Raw genomic sequence first — 15,686 nt, 5'->3', positions numbered from 1 at the left:
CTTGATCGATCTTCTGATAACAGCATAAAGGGTGGTAGAGGACAGATGCTGGACTGTGACGAGGAAGACTTGGACTAGGAGTGATGAAAATTACTGTTAATTGATTGGGCATTACCTCACATTCCTTTCTTTCCACCTCAAGGATTGAGTATTTCCCAAGATTTAGTATTATTCTGTTATCCATTAATAAAACCTTATGGTAGGGTTCGCCTATATTTAATGGACTAATCTCACCTAGGTTCCTAGTCTATTTTATTGCTAGCTAAAATGCTACTTTGAAAGTAAAAAATGGCATTGATATTGATTCCAAAGGTTCAAACGTGGGTCTTTGGAGCCCAGGAAGGACTACTAGCAAGTCCCATGCAGGCACTGGAGAATATATTATAGGAAGCTTCAAAGAGAAGCTTAGCAAGAGACGTGACTAAATTCTGTATAGATGATAAAGAATTCATATGATCTCTGGCGTTCTTAGTGGTTGCCCAATAACTTTTTAAGGCTGTAATAGATACGTTCTTCAGGAATTTATCTCTTAGAAAATCTAATATCCTGTAACAATTACAAGAAACTGGCTGTAATCCTGAGGTTCCGTGAATTCTGAACCCGTTTTATAAAGGTCATGGTTTTGTTACGAATTTGATAGTAGCGAACCGTAACTAGTGAGTGCGGCAAGTACGAGTGTTTGCGTCGTGTTAGACTGATGGATTCACTACGTATTTAGGGATTTCGTTCTGAACCCTTGGGTTCCATTTTGTGAATGGCAGCCATTTTGTGGTTGCCCTCACATAGGCCGATGACTACGGCCGAACGAGTCTTTAGTACACGTACATGTTAGCTGACTTCTGAATAACCTGAGTGAACTGACCCCGTTGCCTGAAGCTGACCTTGTTAAGCCAGTTCCTTGTCCGGTAGTTGATCGAGATTAAAGATCAGAGAGCAGGACGTTGTAAAGTTTTGGTATGCACACACACACCCCTTATCCTACTTCTCATCTGTTTCTGTTCCTTCTTTTATGGCCTATTTATGGTATGGGTTGTGATATTTTATAATGGGTTTGTCCGGCCTGTTCGAGAAAGAATGTTGGGCTTTCCCGTGTAATTGATGGTGGCTGGACAACAGAAAAGTGGGTTTGTCATCATGCGATACCTTTTTGCAATGTTACCTATGATTGGATAAATTGTAAATAGTGGGTGTTTGTCCGGAATGTGATTTTTAGCATAAAAGACAATGTCTTGCATTACGAAAATTGAGCAGTCTCTGGCGAACCTACTTGTGTAATACTTCGTAGACTTCTGTTCCTGGTTGCAGCCAATAATTTTGATCTCTGACGTCACCGAGAAGTATCCTGTGTCTCTGTATTCTAAGACAGGTGAACCCGAAGACTTTGGGCGTGCCCCTGGCGCCGCTGGGTTCTAAAACCCGGTTCTTCAGTCCTCTTCATGCACACCAATTTGAAAAATGTGTCCAGTGCTACAGCATGGTATCCTCTGACCATCTGAGATTTTGCAAGGCTATCCTTTCAATTTTCAGGCAGTTAACCAAAGATGTATTAATGTTTGATGGGATAGCTTTGTTCATATTAGCAGACTTGAAAATTCCATTAACTCCACTGGTCAAACTATCGCTAGTTGATTTATCAAAGGGAATCGTTGTCTCCTTACCAAGAGCTGAGTTGCTATGTTCATCTGGGTGTTCACACTTAACCATGGGCGGAAAATCCGTTCTGCTCGTGGATTTTGCGGATTTTCGGTAAATTCGCAATCCGCGAACGCTCGCGAATTTACCGAAAATCCGCAAATTCGCTCGCAGCGGATTTTTTTTTCTTGGTGATACAATTTTGCGGCGTGCGGTGTAAGTTCGCAATTGCGAACATGTAGGTGCGGCGGGCAGCTACAATCTCGCACTCGCGAAATTACAAAAATTGCAATTCTGCACAAGAAATCCACTAGCAAGCAGCATAGACCTTCTGAAAATGATGATTTTTATCAGAATAACTCCTCAGGTTGACATTTGCCTGCACTTTTTTGGATTTGAGGCCTTTTGACTTTCTTTGGATCACTTTTGGATTAGAATCAACTTTCACAAGTAAGCTTGTTTGGGGCATTACAGTTGCTGTAATGCTGTTCTGCAGAAAAATGAGTTTTGCAAACGTGAAAGCATTCAGCAGGTGCAAAAGTTCAAACTCATCATTAGTAACCATTCCCTGTAGTGCTTCCTGACTGGGGCCCCTCCAGAGTTCAGTTGCTAGTTGCAACAATTGTATGACCCTGCTCTGACCCTCACAGCAGGCTCATAGAATAGCTACAAGTAGGCCACAAAGGTCCTGGAGAAAAAAATTGCACTGCAACAGAAAACAAATTACATATATGGAAGCAGGTGCCAGACTGGAATTTTAAAACAGTGACACATTAATAAATCAACCCCAAATTAATTCATGTCAGTTGAAGCAGGGCAGGTGTGCTTGCTTTTTCCCCCCATAATCTACAGTGATGATGAACCAGAGGGTGGCATTGATGTACCAGAGGGTGGCATGGGTGAAATAGAGGGTGGCAGGGGTGAAACAGAGGGTGCTGGGAACCTGTGATGATGAACCAGACGTAGAAACAACATAATCGCGACCGTTGTGAGCCGACATGTAAGTTCGCAATTGCGAACTGGTACAAAACCCTCGCGAACTGGCAGAAGAACTCCTTGAGAACACACAAAAAAAAATCTGCAAATTCACGAGAATTCGCAGATTTTGCGAATTGCGAGTTCGCAAATTCGCAAAATTCGCGAACGCCAGATTTGCAAAATAAGCCCATGCTTATTCACACTTTAAATCCCCCTGAGAATCTTAGGGAAGAGGATAATGGGAGGGAAGGCATAAAGAAGATGTGGAGGTCTTCAGATTGGCACAGCCTCAATTGCCTAGACCTCTGCACATCCAGATCTTAAGCAGAAGGATAGGAGAAGAGCACTCTCTTGGTGCAAAAGGTTTAACCATGGCATCCATAGGTACTCTGTTAATCTATGAAATGTTCCGGGGTGTAACTGCATATGATGTTGAGAAAGGAAAATGACAAATCATCTACCTAATATCAGAGTTTAATCTCCTGTCAAGTATAGTGATAGGAGATAAAACTCTTCCAAAAGACCCAAACTTGAGCTATCTTATCTACCTTGGGGCACTTTGTGTCCGAATTGCCACTTAAATATGATTTCAGAACCTGGTTTTAAGTCAAAACTAATTCCGCTTTTCCTGAGTGAGCGGATCAAACACTTTTCTTGCCAGGAATGTAGCTGAAAATTCACTTCACTTTGATGATTGGTTTGTTTTCCCCGGAGAGTACTCTTTCTGTATCTTGTCAGCCCTTAAAATAGCTCCTCAACTCACAGCTCACTGTCATTCTCCCTGATTATTCCACCCAGGCGAGATACCAAAGGAACCCCTTTCATCATGTGAGAGTCCACTAACTACCAAAGCTTCTTCTGCTTGAAATCGGCTGGAGTTATTGAGTCTTATATCATGCCAAACTCGCCCCTGAAAGGTATGCTGGTTCAGTGGGCAAGAGCGGCACACTAAAGTATGCAAAAAATTGATGGTACCATTTTTATCGGGAGACCTGGGGGAACGCTGGGTGGTGTGAAATTTGCGTCAGCCCGGTGATCCCACAACTTTCCCTCACAGAAATTTGAGAAAAATTAGATTTTTTCAGCTATATTTGAGGTTTGCAGGGGATTCTGGGTAGGAAAACTTAGGGGGGGCCACGCAAGCCATACCTCCATGGACTCCCCAGGATATCTAGTTATCAGAAGTGTGTAGGTTTGGTAGGTTTCCCTAGATGGCTGCTGAGCCCAGGGCCAAAAACCCAGGTGACCCCCCTTGCAAAATCTGGTCCTTTTGTGAAAGGTAATCTTGAAGTCCCCACACTACATTTTGGGCCCTTGCCTGTTGCAGGCACTTGGCCCACCCACACAAGCGTGGTACCATTTCTATCGGGAGACCTGGAGGAACACTGGGTGATGTGAAATTTGTGTCAGCCCGGTAATCCCACAACTTTCCCACACACAAATTTGAGAACATTTTTATTTTTTCTGCTAAATTTGAGGTTTGCAGGGGATTCTGGGTAGGAAAACATTGGGGGGTCCACTCAAGCCATACCTCACTTGACTCCCCAGGATGTCTAGTTATCAGAAATATGTGGGTTTGGTAGGTTTCCCGAGATTGCCGCTGAGCCTGGGACCAAAATCTCCGGTAACCCCCTTGAAAAACCAGGTTGTTTTGTGATAGATAGGTGGCACCTATGTTTAGGTTCCGGGTTTGGAGGCATCTTCAGGAACCTAAAAAACCCAGACATTTCTTAAAACTAGACACCTGTGGGAGTCCAGAAAGATGTGGTTTGCATTGATCCTCCAACATTTTCCTTCCAAGAATCCGCTGTAAACCTCAAATTTAGCTAAAAAGTCGAATTTTCCTCTAATATTGGAGTGGGAAAGTTTTGAGCTCACCGCACGGCACATATTACCTTCTGCTCAGCGTTTCCCTCAGTCTCCCGATTAAAATGATACCTTACTTGTGTGGATGGGCTGAGTGCCCATGATATGGAAGGGCCAAAAACGTTTAGAGATTGAGGGGGTCCAAAGCGGGTCCAAAACGGTAGTTTGTTTATACGTTTTTTAGGCTGACACGACTTTGGGCACTCACACAAGTGAGGTATCATTTTTCTTGTGAGACCAAGGGGAATGCTGGGTAGTAGGACATTTGTGCCTGTGCAGTGATCCTACAACTTACTCACACAGACATGTGATGAAAATGTGACTTTGAAAGTAAATGTGAGGTTTGCAGGGTATTCTAGGTAAGAAAACACTGGGGAATTCATGCAAGCCACACCGCCAGACAAGAGTCAGGACATGCACACCAGCATCCACGCACACCGCCAGTCAAGTGTCATCCATGCACAGCGCCAGGCAAGCGCCATCCACACACAACGCCAGCCAAGCACCATCCATGCACACCGCCAGCCAAGTGCCATCCAAGTACACCGCCAGCCAAATGCTATCAATGTACAGTCAGCCAAGCAATATCCACGCACACCGCCAGCCTTGCGCCACCCATGTACTCGCCATCCAAGCACCATCTCCGCACACCGTCTGCCAAGCTGGGCTGGACTGGGACCAGCAACCAACACTGGCAGATTGCTGCTTGACTTGCCCCCTTGCGATCTAGTAAAAAATACTGCTCCCACTTTTGTTACTGGGCCCGATATTGCAGCACTGCCGCAAAACTGGGCCCCAGTGACAACACTGCCCCACGGCCAGAAAACGGGTCCACCGGGGAAACGCCAGGAGCCCGCTACTGCCAGTCCGGCCCTGCAGCCAAGCACCATCCATGCACACAGACAGCCAAGCACCAGTCCATGTACACCACTAGCCAATCGCCACTCCAAGCACACCAACAGGCAAGAGCCAATCTGTTATATCCTAAGGTTTACATTTATATGTAACCAGCCTAGGTCCTCCTAGCTGCTCAGCCAGAGTGAGAGATGGTAACGGAATGTTGGTGTGACTTTGATGAATGGAATGCCTTGGTGCCTGTGTGGATGAGTGGTGACAGTTGGAGATGGGCTAAGCAGCTAGGCAGGCTTCTCCTGGTGGGGCTGGTGTTGGAGATGTAGGAGCTGGTACATGGCTGTACTGAGATTGATACTACCCTGAACAGTAACCAATAAAGAAGACATTGAATAATACTACAAGGCTCCCAGTGTCTCTATGTGCAGGGTACAACACAATCTACACACACCGTCATCAAGAACGAGTCCAACCAAACCATTAGCCAAGTGCAGGTCCACACACACTGCCAGCAATATGCCAGCCAAAGGTCAGTACACGCAGACTGTCACTCACCCTCCAGTTTACACACACACAAACTTTCCCTGGTTTCTGGTAGTTTTTTGCCCCTGCTTGGGTGCAGATGAGAATAAAAATATCACTGAAACAGCCAAAATGTGTGCCTAAAAAAAATTTGCATGACCTTTCTCGGCCACCCCCACCCCTATGTATAAAAATAAAAAAAATCCTGTCTTTAGTGGGCTTTCTGCCACCCAGGGGCAGGTTAGAGACTATTGCCCCATCTGCCTTCCTATCGGCTCATTTCAGGTTCAGTTTCTGTGCAATGATGTCAGCGCGACGTGCCCGCTGATCCTCATTGCACAGAAACCAGGGCAACAGCCTTGGGAGCAGCTCCCGAGGCTGTTGGGGGTAAAAGGGAATCCCTCTGGTGCCCGCACCAGGGGGACACTGGTGCGTCGGGTGGCCTCCGGGCTGTCCGACGACCCAAAGGGTTTAAAAGGAGGTCCAGATGCTCATCCTCAAGGGTACCATAGAGCCAGTTCCACCTCAGCACCACAGCGAGGGGCTACACTCCCTAAATTGATTTTGAACAATTTTATTTAGCCTGCAAATGCAAAAGGCGTCTTGGCGCGGAGTCTACTGTACAAGAAAGTGAGTGGACAGAACTAAATAATGCATACCGGGAAGGGCCTATATCTTATCACAGCGAATAGGAAAATAGCCAGGTTGTCAGATGTTTGCTGAAACTGAAAAGGTTAGACTGAGCTTTAAGGTGATAGGGTAGGTTAATCCACAGTTGAGATTACGTGGATGAAGCTCCTACCTCCCCAGCTCTTTCTTCTGAATTTGAAGCCATTAATTGTCCTAAAATGTGGTGAGCATAAATATGGAAAAACAACTATTAAAGGAGGGTCAAGGGGAATATATTTATAGACCGTCCAAACTCGAATAACCCCTAAGGAACTATAAATAACAAGAAGAGTTGGAGGGTCTGTGAAGCAAAGTGCCAAGTCTACAAGGTCCTCACTGAGAGCTACACATTTGGAAATGTGTAGCTCTCAGTGAGGACCTTGTAGACTTGGCACTTTGCTTCACAGACCCTCCAACTCTTCTTGTTATTTATAGTTCCTTAGTGAGCATAAATATACCAAGAGAGCTTTCTTTATAGGTAAACAGAATCTTCACCATATAAAGTTCTATGTACCATACATAAGGCCTTGGACATCACTCTTTTCCTCACAGGTAGCCAGTGGACTTGAGGATTTTCTTCAGAAAACGTGCCGGAGCATTTTGTAGGCTTTGAAGTTTCTTACGAGAGCGTTGGTGAATGCCTAAATATAAGGCATTTGCAATAATCCAGCCTAGACAGGACTAAAGCAGTGACCACTGATTTCTGCAGTAAGTATGAAATAAAGATGAACACTTTCTTTAAAGTGTGCAGCAGAAAATAACAAGAGGAAGTACTTTTATTCCTTTGTGCATTAAAAGAGAGACTTGAATCAAAAAACACTCCCAAATTCCTGACCGAAGACACCCGAATGGTAGAAGGGCCAGGCATCTGCTGCCACCAATAATGATCCCAGAAAGTAGTATCCTTGCCCAACACGAGGACCTCGGTTTTGTGCAAGTTCAACATAAGACTGCTGTTACTCATGCACTCTACAACTGCACCCATACAGTTGTTAAAGCGGCATGCGGTCTCGTCACCAACATTCGAGGTGGACACCGTAATTTCTGTATCATCAGCATAGGCCATAGAGGCCAGACTAAAAGAATGAATCAGCCTTGTTAGAGGAGCCACATAAATACTAAAAAGTATGGCCTCAACGATGAACCCTGGGAAACAACAAACAGCAATGAGAAGGACTTGGATACAAAGCCCCCCAGGGAGACTGATCTTTATCTGTCTGAGAGAAACAAATGCAAAACATCAAGAGCCAGACCTCCGATTTCTACCAAGTGTTCTAACAAGGTTGCATGGTTCACAGTGTCAAATTAAGCCAATAGATCCAACAGGATCATTGCCACCTTTCCACACTTGCCTAGAATGCTTCTCAGCTCCACTGTCGCTACTATCAGCACTGTCTCAGTACTATGGTTAGGTCTAAACCATAATTGGTTAGGTCTAAACCCTAATTCTGCTTAGTCTAAGATTCAGTCTAAGATTCAGCAAGGAAATCCTGTCAGAATATGTCCATATGTCCATATGATTACCTCACAGGATGTCATTTCACTGATGCAGCAATGCAACTTTATGCCTTCTTTCACCTACCTATCCATCCCGCCTGCCATTGTTACCTCCACTTTGAGGTAAATGGTCAACATTCTCAATTCAAAGTATTGCAATTTGGAGTCACCACAGCCCCAAGGGTGTTCACCAAATGCCTAACTGTGGTGGCCACCTACCTCTAAAGGAGGGTATCCACATGTTCCCCTATCTAGACGATTGGCTGATCACCGATCAAGAGCACACTCAAACCACAGATTGGGATTTACTAGAAACACCACTAAACCCCAGCCGCTGTAGAATCAGCCCTTCTTAGATGCTACCCTTAACTGAATTATGAGCAAAGCCTACCCCAGCCAAGCCAGGGTATAAGCTTTCCAACGGTTACTGCCTCTTTTTACAGCCACATCATTATCTAACAGTCAGAACAGTAATATGTCTCCTAAGGATGATGGGTTCCTCCATCCGGTTAAATCACTACTCATGCCCCTAAGAATATCTATTAGGAAGGTTGCCTTCCTTGTTGCTCTAAGGTGTGTTAACGAGTTTTAGGCCCTCACCTTGGAAGAAACTTTATTTCAGGTCCATAACATCATAGTCATCCTTGGGACCTACCCCAAAATCATCCCTCCCCAACCTATATTCACCTTCTATCTCAACCAGTCTATTGGGTAAACTGTCTTTGTCACTCAACCAGAATTGGTAGCAGAAATGGCACTTCTCACCCTTGATGTAAAACAACTTTTCTTTGCATTTGCAGAACTTCACAAAGGTCACCCTTTGTTAAAAGCCATGGGTATAGCCAGGTGGATTGTCAAGTGCATCCAAACTGCTACCTCAAAGCCAAGAGAACATTTGCCCCTAAGCCCAGTCCACATTCTACCCGTAGGAAAGAAGCCACTATGGCTTTCCTGGGTAACATTCCTACAGCAGACATTTGCAAGCAGCTTCATGGTCCACGCCATACACATTCATTAAACTCTACTGTGTGGCCATTCTAGCTAGCAAACAAGCTAGACTTGGTTGAATGGGTCTAAGAGCTTTGTTTTAAGCACCTGCACCATCCACTGGCTGCTTTAAAGAGCACGGCTTTACAGTCTTTTCAAAGCATGTATATCTACAGGCACACATGCTACAAACTGAAAATGTTACTTACACTATAAGCATCTGTTCATAGCATGTAGTGCTGTAGATTTACCCACCCATCTCTCCGGGAGCCAGTGGTTGCTACAGATTATTTTCCCTTCTTTATACACTTTTATAAATAGTCATTAAAGTTCCTACTCACTGCTCCATCAGTACGTTCACCCACAGGGCAAAAAACAATAGCGCCAGTGCCCATGCTTATTGCCAACTAGCACCTAGCATCAGCATCCTGCAGGGCCTCCCTAACTGATTGAGCCCTTCATTGCAAATAATCCTAATCCCACAGATCACTGTTGCCAGTGGATTTGAGGGACTGCTGCCTTCCGTGAATCCACTTCCAGAGACCTGATTTAATCCTCGCAGAGTCTTATTCTTGCCGCATTATTCAATTCAGTCCAATGATTACCCAAACCATGGGTCTTTAGGGATTTATGCCCATATTGGCTATTGGAGTCGCCCCTTAACGATATTCAACATAAATTAAATGGAATTCTATTTTCCTAGTGAAGCCAACCCCTTTCATCTTAAATCCTGAAGAGACCCTTTGATCCCGAAAAGGTCGAAACGCCGTCAACAAGATCATTAAGACAGACAAAGTTTCTCGCCTTTTGCAGATACAATTATTGAATCTTTTGTATCCATGTTTGTAATTGAAACTGGTGACTCATTTTGTATCAACCAATCACCTTTCTTTGCTGATTCCCATTTTTCACTTCTCTTATTAATTCTGGGGCTCTAGTCGATTACACATCTGAGGTTCTTTGCTACTATTCTTTCACTACACTTTTTGAATTATTGTCCAAAATGTACATTTGTTTTTTAAATAAACTCTGCTTGGCTGAACCCATTTACATACTGGCTGAGTTATTGTTGCTCTTTTTTAAAATGTCTTTAATCTTGAATTGACTTTTCTTTGGATTAAGTCCTCACAGAAATACCTGTGATATTCATTATTCTTTTTTTTAATGAGTTCCATCTGAACACATATTTCAAGAATAACTAGGGCTGAAGTCACCACACCTCATAACTCAGACTACTTCTTCGAACAAAATCAAGTTGCAAACGTCTGAATCCAACACTAGGTGGCAGGAGTATGCAGAGCATGTAAATCTACAACAATACAACTTGAAGACAGATACATTGTAAGTAAGATTTTCCTTCCTTCGGGTATCTACTTTTCGTTGTAACACAGCCTCCCAGGTCACAAAAAAATTAAAAACTTGACAAGAAAAAGGACTCTGTTTTTCAGTGTGGAAGGAAATACAGCAGCCAGGCCTCCTACTGGTCAGAGGACTGAAAGAATGTAGCTGTGTAATAGTGTACTTCATCAATACTGCTGTTTTTGTTTTTCAAATTGGCTGGGAGTCAGGCGTCTGGCATCATCCAGTTGTGAATGTGCACAGATGGGCTTGCCTTCGGTGTGCCTGCGGCACACCCGCTGTGCGAACGAGATGCACCCGCTCTGAAAATCTATGTGTATCTTGTGCAGTGCGATCAAAAGTGCTAAAGTGTGAGAGAAAGTAAACACTGGAGAAGAATCACTCTAAAGATAGAATTACACAGTACAGATTAAAAGGTAACGGTAGGCAGCAAATTCTCTCAATATGAAATTAGAGATTTAAAATGTCCACCCCACCCCCACTAACTTTGAAAATCAATCTCTGAAAAGTGCTTAACATATTTCAGGAGTATGTATTAGGTTTTATGCCTGTAGTTCGATAGAGGGCTTGACGCGCCGAGCCCGTCCTTAAATCTATGTGTAGCAGTGAACACTGGATGGTACCTTACCACCACTTCAAGCCCCAATGTGGTAGCAGAGAAATAGTGAAAAGACTAGATTCCTTGTTTAGTAATGCCATTAGGCACAGCCAAAGAATCCTCATTCTATCCTTCAGTAAAAAATACCTTCCAGAAGTCTTTGTGGAAATGTGCTCTGATAAACACTTGATTTTTTGCTGGATGTAGTTCAGACGTAGACTTTTCCAAGTTCAGAAGAAACCCAATACGCTGAAATCATCTGCAACCCAGCTTTGTCTATGTTTTAAAAAAAGAGAGAGCACATATTAGCCAATCATCCAGATGAGGAAACATCTGAATACTGTAAATCTGAAGAAAGGCTACCGCACAAGGAAATTTAAGTTAATTTATTGAGCACCTAAATGTACGACCAGCAGCATTAAGGTAAATCAGCAACGCAAGTTCAAACGTTAATATTCCATAGATTAAACTTCTGCGGCGGGGGAGCAGGACAATGGCGCTCAGGCAGGAATGAGTGATTAGGGAACGGTTCAGGTTTGACAAATTAGTTAACGGTGCTGCCAGTGTAGAGGAGGACCCAGAACCTCTGAATGAGTTAAGGGCAAAAGCCTATAACACCGCAAAATATACAACAAATACTGGGCACACGTTTTCGAATAAACAGTATAGATACTATTCAAGTAGTCGTAAGGAAGGTGACACCGGTGGTTCAAAATCAGTTGTTTATATAGATGGAATTCTTCATACAGCTGGCGTTGTTTTGTACATATGAAGAATTCCATCTATATAAACAACTGATTTTGAACCACGGGTGTCACCTTCCTTACGAGTACTTGAATAGTATCTATACTGTTTATTCGAAAACTTGTGCCCATTAACATTCCATAGAATTAGAACAAGAGATTACATCATATTAGGCGTATCATCAAATCCAGGACCCAACACATCTTCTCCCTCTAAATAACAAACAAAACTAACATAACAATAATACTTGCAGGAATCAACATCAGCCCAACATGACTAGGAACAAAGCAAAATAAATTTTCCTAAAGAAACTAATGACCCACAGTAATTACATGAAGCAAAAACAAGGTTCCTAAAAAAACTAATGACCAATTGTATTTACATATATATGGCAAGACATCTCATAATCTTGACACTTAAGTGGCAATAAGCTCTTCGGAGAAGATTTTCTTTGTGTCCTCTCACTAGGCCACTGAATTCAAGCTAGCCTGGCTGAAGAGGGGTTTTACCCCGAAACTGGTTCCAGGATGCTTGTTTTCGGTCCAGGGAAGACATGGCTTGGCAGTTCGGGCTGGACTGCTCCCATGAGGCACAGGGTCAGGAATGATTTGCATATAGCTATGTCTGAACTGGGGTGGCAAAGTGAGCTAAAGAACAATGATGGACTCAACCCAGATCTGTAACTGGGGGAGAGTGTCTGAAAAGTTTCAGCGCTTAGTCCATCATCTCCTTGTGTTTGACCTCACTATAAACCTCATTCACCTTCCTAGCTACCGCTGCCCGTTACATAGACAGTTTTTCCTTGTTCCAACATTTTCCATCATCCGATCTCACCGTATTCTTCCCTACTTGAACCACCCTCTTAGGGGTAAGAAATGGATCCTTCCTTGGATTGAGGCAACTTATTTCCAACCAGATCTCCCACCACAACATTCAATTTCTTATCAGTTACTACTTCGTACTACCATCTTTAAGCATGTTGGAATTTCACAGCTACATCACGGATCACACCCTTGATCATCGTCCAAGGCCTAATCATCTTAGTTCCAAAATCTCTTCCATTCAGCAGCACAAATGGTGAAACATTTGTATCAACATTGGGAGTGGTACGAATTGCCCACAATAAATTCTTCAATTCATACATCCATTCAAGACTACTACCCGAAGATATTTGAAGGTTTTCATTAATGACTTTGCTAAACCTATCCACCAAACTATTAGTTCTAGGGTGATAGAAGGATGTTGTAACATGTTTGATTCCCAAATTCTGCAAGAAAACTTCAAAGTTCGAGGCATGTGGGCTGCTGATTTCATATCTGTGAATAGATTTCCGCCTAGTGTTGGGTCCGGATGATTGCATATTGTTGTCCTGGAAGAGTCTTCGAAGTATCACGAGATAGGTGGCTCCTCCTCTGGACTACAGTGCGCATGGGCATCCTCTCCATCCTCAGATTGTTTTTTTACGCCATTGGGTTCGGATGTACTTTCGTTACTCGGAGTTCGGAAATATATTTATAACTTTCTAAAGGCCAAAAGGCCTTCGGGGCGTCGGTATTGTATCTTCGATCTGTACCTACAACTTATTCCTGTTCTTTCTACTCAGGACGTCGAATCGGGCCGCGTGGCCTTCTCGACACCAGGGCCAATCGTCGATGGAATGAAGTCCTTTCAAGCGATGCCCCAACTGTAACTCTAAATACCCACACATTGATAAAGACCCAGTCTGTAATAAGTGTTTATCTCCTGAACACAACAAAGCCGACTGCTTAGCTTGTGCTCAATTTAGGTAAAAAAAGACTCTTCGGGTTCGACGTGCGGCGAGACAGACGATGCAGAAGTCAGCGCCCGAGCCAGAGAACATCTTTGAAGACGACGAAGAGGTCGTCGAGCCTGAAGACTCGGATCAGCAGTCGGAGCAGAGGTCTGAACATGACTCCAACTACTGCGTTGATGACGAGAAAGACATAATCGAGGTAGGGGACGACGAACCAGGCATAGGAGCCATCGAGGACAACTCCAGCGAGGATACTGGGCCAACCGTGAGTACGGAGCCCAATATATTCGCAGGTTCAGATCCAGAGGCTCAGGTCGAGGCATCGCCGGAAGGCCTTAGCCAAGATCAGAACGACGATTCTATAGCCCCGCAGTTAAGCCCGGCTACGAATATATTACAAGAGCCATCGGTATGACATTACCAAAATCTGGAAAAATCGAAACCGAAAGTGATAGTTACCAAACAGAAACAGAAACTGATCGACATCCCATTCTTCGGACCGAAACTGGCGGATCCTTCGAAGCCGACCAAGCAATAACAGGTCGTCGACCCATCGAGGTCGCTGGCAAAGGTTGTCGAGGCCAGAGCCACTACTCCCACGTCCGCGATTAAGCGGAAGGCCGTGAACCCGACGACATCGACGCCTGGCAACACAAAGAAAGGACTCGAACGGACAACAGTTATCGATCCGAAGTTACGCGTCGAACAACCGAAGCAAGTGCACACAAAGACACTTAAGCCACAATCGAGACTCGAGCCGAAGAGCTCCGTCGAACCGAGGGACCAAAGCATCGCTCGGAAGCAACAAGCTCCGAAGTCGACACCTGGCCACAGAATGGTTATCGAACAACCAAAAAACAGTCGAATCGATAACCACAGCTCCAAAAAAGATCATACAGGCTACTAAAACGGTCCAACAATCAAAACCTCTCGGACCGATAAAATTCGGACTTCCTCCGCATTCAAGCCAAGGGTGGTCGAAAAAGATAGCGGATTCCAACCGACCCAGCCAAAGAGGCCGAGATTCGGGGAAAGAGCTACAGTAGTAGAGGAACAGGATCCCTCAGCTGAAGAACAATCTAAACTGTATGTCGACCCCGACACTGGGAAGGTTACCCTGTTAAAAAGGAAGATCAGGCCTGAAACTACCGTTGAGTCCTACAAAATACCTCTAAAGAGGAAAAGAGACACTTCAACATCTCCAGTTCTCTTTGAGACTATCACACCATATGTGCAGGAAACATATATGTACTCGCCCACACGCACAGATGACTATGGGGAGTATGAGGACAATGACCAATACAATTATCCAACGGATAATGACCAGGACACACAAACTCAGCCATGGACTGACCCTATGGATCCTGGAGATTCTCAAACAATTCCTAACAACACTGCATACCCTGTAAAAACATCGCCTACAGAAGACACAGCTGCATTCAACGCACTGATAAAAAGGGCAGCATATAATCACCATGTGGAGATGCATGCAGATCCCATTGATGAAGACTTCCTCTTTGATACTTTTAGCACCTCTGAGAAAAACGTCAAAAATTGCCAATGCTGAAAGGTGTGCTTAAACATGCAGGGGACATATTTAAAGACACAACCAGGGCACAGGTCATTAACCCTAGGATAGAGAGAAAATATAGACCAGCCCCGGTTGACCCTACATACATTAAGGGACAACTGCCTTTGGAATCTCTAGTTGTCTCCAATGCACGTAAACGTGCTAATTCTCAAACATCTGGCGAAGCTCCACCTCCAGACAAAGAGTCCAAAATTCTGGAGGCTTCAGTAAAAAGGGTGGCTGCTCAAGCACCTAACATCTGGAGAATGGCAAACACTCAAGCCCTGTTAGCTAGGTATGACAGGGCGCACTACGACACACTGGAACAAATCTTTCAACATCTACCTGACCTTTATAAGGAACAGGCAGAATTCCTGATACAAGAGGGAAAGCTCATATCTAATGCACCCATAAAATGTGCCTTGGATGCAGCAGACACCGCAGCCAGGGCTATCAACACCAGTGTCATGCTCAGACGACATGCGTGGCTACGCATCTCCGGGTTTAAAAATGAAGTTCAAACCACTTTACTTAATCAACCCGTTAACCCTGACTATTTATTTGGTCCTGATGTGGACACCATACTGGACAAAATGAAAAAGGACACCGAGACAGCCAAGTCTTTGGGTGGCCTGCAG

General features: G+C 44.2%; 1 protein-coding gene across 1 annotated transcript in view; it reads left to right on the top strand.

Annotated features, from left to right (window-relative positions):
- Nucleotides 1-15,686, top strand: part of AMHR2 (anti-Mullerian hormone receptor type 2) — a 976,241-nt gene that overhangs the window by 373,528 nt on the left and 587,027 nt on the right. The gene's annotated exons all lie outside the window — the stretch shown is intronic.

Source organism: Lissotriton vulgaris, chromosome 1_1, assembly GCF_964263255.1.
Source record: "Lissotriton vulgaris chromosome 1_1, aLisVul1.2, whole genome shotgun sequence".
NCBI classification, from domain to species: domain Eukaryota; kingdom Metazoa; phylum Chordata; class Amphibia; order Caudata; family Salamandridae; genus Lissotriton; species Lissotriton vulgaris.
Note: the sequence above shows the minus strand (reverse complement) of the source record. Positions and strands in the feature narration are given on the sequence as shown.